The sequence below is a fragment of the Papaver somniferum genome, chromosome 4 (assembly GCF_003573695.1).
Source record: "Papaver somniferum cultivar HN1 chromosome 4, ASM357369v1, whole genome shotgun sequence".
In the NCBI taxonomy this organism is placed as follows: Eukaryota; Viridiplantae; Streptophyta; class Magnoliopsida; order Ranunculales; family Papaveraceae; genus Papaver; species Papaver somniferum.
The window spans coordinates 12,454,129-12,460,106 of record NC_039361.1 but is presented as its reverse complement, the minus strand read 5'-3'; the positions used below and the strand labels follow the sequence as shown (position 1 = coordinate 12,460,106).

Below are 5,978 nucleotides of genomic sequence, written 5' to 3'. Positions count from 1 at the left end.
GAGTTAAACTTAATTGTGCTTTTACACTTTAGGTTTCTTTCTAGGAAGAATTCACTTATGCATCTTTTAATGTGGTTGTGATGAAATCAGGGAATTAGCGGGATATACTTGCGATCAAGGTATCCTAGGACTTTTAGTAAATGAGCGATTAAAATACCAATTCTAGTCATTGATGAAAATACATGTTTGTGAATGATACTATCCCGTGACCAATATCTTCTTTATTGATTATTCAAATTATTTTATTTCTTTCAATTACTTTTATTGTTTTGCTAAAACAAAAATCCCCCCTTGGTTACTAAGAAACTGAAATTTGCATAACAACAAAAGCCTCTCTGTGGGAACGAACTCTTTCTTACCACATACTTCATTTAAATTTAGTTAAGTGAGAAAGTGAATTATTTTTGACGCATACGACAGCGATCAGCTTTCCCCATACTCTATCTCCAATTCATATTCTCGCACCGTTCTTTTCAGGTTGTGAATCTCTATCAACAATCGCCCATACTTGACCGTGAGGTTCACCCGTTCTGCGATTAGTGCTCTTTCCCTCTCTTTCCATTGCGCGAATCTTCTTTTGTACTCTCTTTCAGTGATGCTAGCTTCTGTTTGTTCGATGGTAACTCCAACTCGCCCCCTTTCTTTCTCATGATCTTTTCTGATCCATTGCATGTTCCCGTGGACAGAAGATTCTTTGGCCATTCTTTTGCTTCCTTTTACATCTTCCTTCTCTCTTTGTGCCATCATGAGATTTGATTAGCTTAAAGAGAATTTTCTGAATGAGATGAAGATTTTGAGCCTTCCTGCGCACTATCTGCTTGATCTGCAAAATGGATCGAGTGTCGTAAACTTTAGGAAGATAACAGTTCCCACCAATCAATCAGCAAGTTTTTCACTAGGTGAGTTTTAGTCACGACCCAATTGCCACGAATTTAAATATCCGTGGCTATATGTTACATGTTTCCACGCTATACAGGTAACTGTGGCAAATAGGTCTCTCATTTTCCACGATATGATATCAACTTGCCACACGTCTAGCCTTACACGTTATAAGCCTGCCGGATATCTTCTACTCACGACAGAGTGGGCCGTGGGTATAGCGGGCCTCTTGCTTCGGGTCAACAAATACTGCCGTAGCAATTGTTTGCTGTGAAATTCTCTTAAAACCCAAAGTCGTAACTAGTAAACCTGCAGAAGACCACGATCTCCACCTGATGATAACTCCCCAGTTCCTCCAGTTCTTCCCACCTCCCTCAACTATCCTCTTTCTACGATTATGGATGCTATAAACACAATCGATACCTTGAAACCGTATACACAGAGAAGATTATACTTCAGATAAGATGGGATTTGTAAAAGTAGATCTTCTTATTTTGATTTTCTGAAACTAGGGTTTTTTAAGTAGTAATTATTTATGTAGGAACCAACCTAATTGCATATCGATTTCAATTATTTTACACTGATCTAGAATTTATCTTCTTTAATTTGGATTATTTTATGATATTAGGTCAGATTTGGAAGAAGGAAATCATCAATTTCATTATCCTCTGCAGGACATCATCGATTTTATCTGCACAAGCTGGTAAGATGTTTAATTTCTTGTTCCTTGGTTTCCTGCTGCAATTATCATCCATTTTTAGTTTCTTTTAGATCAAAGTTCGATTTTTGTTTTGAAATTCCAGCTAATGTTCTTGCTTTATAACATCAAATATACTAGGTTTTTGAAATTTCTAATTCAAGTGTAATTGCAAAACCCAGTATGCATGTCTTTCTAGGTTAGTCAAATACTGTTTTTGGTTATTCCCAGAGAATGTTGTTTTTTCAGTAAGAGATGTGCATCTGGATGTGTATTAAGTCTCCATTCTAATGAACCCAGTTATTTGAGGGTAGGTTGTTGGCTTAAATATCACGAGTTTATGAAAATTGCTTTTCTGTTTGGTATTCTCACTCTAGAAAGAAAGGAAAAACCATGGACAAGTGCACTATTTGCGGGGCTTCAAGGTGGAAGATAGTGAGACCTAATACTCCTTCTAAGATACTCCGCCACTTCCCATTAAAAGGATTCAGCCTTTGTTTATGTCTTCCAAAACTGCCAAGGACATGAGATGGCATAAAGAACGGCGAACTGATACTTATGATCCAAGTAGTCCAGTGAACCATATTTATGTGTACTTGAGACCCTTGATTGAAGAAATTAAAGAGCTATAGGAAGGAGGAGTTGATACTTAAAGAGATTCTTTTAGATCCAAATTTAGATTTTTGTTTTAAAATTCCAGTTAATGTTAATCCGAGTCTATGAATCACAAAATACTTTTCATCTTGAATGCATATTTGGTGAAAAAATCTCAGTTTTGGTCACTAATTGTGTAGCAGTCCCTTTATTTTCCCTTCTTTATTATCTTAGGAGTTAAGGACATTATCAATACGGTTAACTGACCCCTATTTTCTTTTGTCAATGGATTTTTCGTTCTTTTTATGCATATTTTTCTGCTTTATGATCAAATGATTGGATCTTTTAATAACTATGAATGTCTAATCTCCTCAGACCACATGATTGTTTGTGGTTTATAGGTACACATAGTGCTATATAGAAATAAGAATACCAATGGATACTATGTAGGTAAATTACAGTAAAGTTGCATCACCGTAAGATTACAGACTCTATTCATAGTTTTGAGTAATTTATATGTCGCTTTTATCTTTTTGTTGCAGTTTGTCATCTGAATATCTACTTGATGTCTGCAGTTTGCGAACTCCACATTGTTATTAATAGCTTTATTGTATTCTATTAGTGCTTCCTTCTTTAATTATAACTATTTGCTTGCATCAACTTACCAATGTATGAAAATGTACACCAATTATTGTTAAAGTCTTCTTTTCCTTTTTGGCAATCTTATTGACGTCATGCTCAACCTGTGGTAACTGCAAAAAAAATTCAAAATTATGTTTTGGGATGGATTTAAAAATACCAAGGATTTGATTCAAGTCTTTAATGTCTTGGCTATATGCAGGGATATAGAATGCGATATGCAGAACGCATATCGAGCCCCCCACACACATATTTTTGTTGAATTTTTGTTTTTATGTCTTGGCTATGCCATAAGGCACAAGTATGTTCCCAAAAGCTTTTGTGAACTTACCCGACTAAAAAATCTTTTTGTAGAATTACGTGACATACAGTTGTGTCCAGTTTATGCTAGTTGTTTTTCTTTTTTCAGTTTTTCCTAGTTGTTCATTCAAGGTAAATGTTACATGGCAATAGAATCTGTTTTGCGATTGTAGCTTTTTGTATTATGTGGTTCTTTTGAAACTTAAGTACAACTTTTCATTAATTTCTTATTATGTGTTTTTTATCCACACGTTGTGTGATCTTTTTGTTTCGTTATGATGTGCTTACTTATTGTTTGTGGTTCTTGCAGGAATATAGATGACAACCCACAACCTCCGGCAGCAAAAAAGTAAGAGGAGGGGATAAGTTGAACTTTCGTACAAGGATGAAAAAGGGCGAGAAAGTACCACTGGAATTTTGGCAAGGTGCACCAGTTGGACCGAACGCAAATAAGATCTCGGCTTATTGTGGAAAGCTGGCACTAAATGGAGAAAATTTCCCTTTTGACATTCATGACTGGTCTGAAATGCCCCATAAGGAAGCTTGAAGAAGCCATTGAAGAGATAAAGGTAAAGAAAATTACTTTAACCAATATATTAAATTATTTAACTGATTGAAGATTGCTGAATTTTAACTGATGAATATGGTGGAATATTTTTCATTATTCTGATGAGATCAACTTTCGGGTGGAGGAGAAAATCCATGAAAAATGGAAGGCAAACAAACGTAACATGAGGTTGGAACATTTCGATGAGAATAAGACTGATGCACAAAACAGAGCTAGTTATCCAAACGAAGTTATTGACACTCAGTAGGCAAATATGTTGATATATTGGTGTTCACCTGAATTCAAGGTGAGAATGTTTATAGATTTATCATTTATGAGTTTATATGTTAAACTGTGACTTCTAGCTTCTGAACGTTGAATAACATAGAAAAAAAGCAAGAATGGCAAAGCAAGTAGAAAGCATTTGGTTGTGCCTCATCATGGTGTTACTAAGTCATTCGTGAACCACGCGAGGTAACAACTAATATCAATCGATATTGATAGTTAATGTTTATGTAGATCTTGACATACTATATATGAACAGATAGAAGAGACAACGCAAAAGAAAACAAGTCTAGCGGCTGTGTATCGGAAAACCTATAGAGCCAGATAAGGGAAAACTTCCAACCCTAAAGCTGAAGCAAATCTCGTGGCTTTTTAATACGTTAATTTGTATGCTGTTAGAATTAGTAAAATTGTTGCAACTTGTTCTCACTTTAACTTTGCATATTATAATTGCAGGCTCAAATGGAAGCCTTGGAGAGGGAAGATTTAGAAGAGAATGGTTCAGATAATGATGTTTCAATCTTGGAACTCACTTCTTATGGCCAGCTGAAAGGAGACAAGTATTCAAAATCATGGGAGCTGAGAAACCTGGTCGGATTCGTGGTGTTGGTTCGCAATTAAAGTAACCAAGCTTAGGGGGAATCTTCTTCAAATGTTGTCCAAAACAACGAGGATCAGGTTCATATGCAGAATGAATCTGAGGTAATGTTTTCTGTTTATTAGTACAAATGATTGTGCATAGTTGTTTATAAACCTCTAAACATGTTCCCCTTGATGCAACATATTAGAAAGACGATGGCGTAACTGTTAAGTTAGACTCTGGATTAACATCATGGACTATAGTGATATTTGCGGACACATTCTTTATTTTAGCTGTCACGACACACATTAGCATATCGTTAGCCAATAGCTTGCCAACCAACTTAATATTTGCGTACACCAGTGGACAATATCATATTGAATTATTCGGGAATTTGGAAATGGGTGTACTGGTTTTGGACTACTCTGAATTTCTTGTTCTTTTTTCTGCCATGGATTGATTTATGGGTAACTAGGTGTATGGGCTTAAATGTATTGATGGATATTTGTACTTGTTTGAATCCATAGGTGTACGTGAGAGATTATAGTTGGATGAATGGTTGTTCCTATGATTCTTCTGTATCTTCTTAATGGTTTAGACCACATGTTATATTTGAAGGGATTAGAAATTAGGCCTCTATAAATTTTGTATACATGGATATTTTCTTCTGTTATTTGTCATTGATATCAGATTTGATGTCTACATTTTGCAGGTTAATTTCATCGAAAGATATTATATTCAAGGTGTTGGAAGATATATCATAATTAACTTTGGAAGTAAGAAATCCATCTGTGATAATTTAAGTATTTTGTGTTCATTCACTTAAATTTCTCTTGAAACTTTTATCAGACTCAAAAAGGTTTAGTATTAAGTTTTTATTTGTTTTCTTGTATCAGACTCAAAATGGTCAAGTATTAAGTTTTTATTTGCTTTGGAATGTAATCAATCAGACAAACATGTAGTACTTGTGTTTTCTAATGAATAGATTGTCTTTTTGAAATTGTTGTAGTGTAAGTAAATATTGTCCTGTTATTTCAGTTTTTAAATAGCTTCAGTGAAATCCAGCTACATAAAATGATCTTGGAGCAAAACCCACGCCTAAAAATTGTGGCTAACACCGTGGCTAATAACCACACATGTGCCATCCAACTAATTATTAGCCACGACGGTACGTGGTAAAAGCTCTTAAATTATTAGCCACGCAAAGAAAAACCGTGGCAACCGTCGTGGCAAATACTTTTAGCCACTGGACTATTTGTTACGAGGAGGCTGGCGTGGCAAATTGTTTTTTGCCATGGGTTTTTGATCAACTGCCACGGTTTCTTGGCGTCACTAAAACTCAGTATTTTTGTAGTCTGGTTTTAGTTTGAACAGGTTCGGTCTGAACACTAAAAGCTGAAATATGTTCGTAGGTGAGGATAGACAGTTGTTTTCTGAGATGATGATTTCTATCTACT

The 5,978-nt window shown here is 35.3% G+C and overlaps 1 long non-coding RNA gene across 1 annotated transcript; it reads left to right on the top strand.

Annotated features, from left to right (window-relative positions):
• The first annotated feature begins 1,174 nt into the window (after nucleotides 1-1,174).
• Nucleotides 1,175-5,379, top strand: LOC113273538. The gene is made up of 7 exons (XR_003322463.1): nucleotides 1,175-1,358; nucleotides 1,508-1,582; nucleotides 3,420-3,678; nucleotides 3,784-3,963; nucleotides 4,045-4,130; nucleotides 4,201-4,643; nucleotides 5,234-5,379. It is a non-coding gene; the product is annotated as an uncharacterized LOC113273538 (long non-coding RNA).
• Nucleotides 5,380-5,978: the final 599 nt, after the last annotated feature.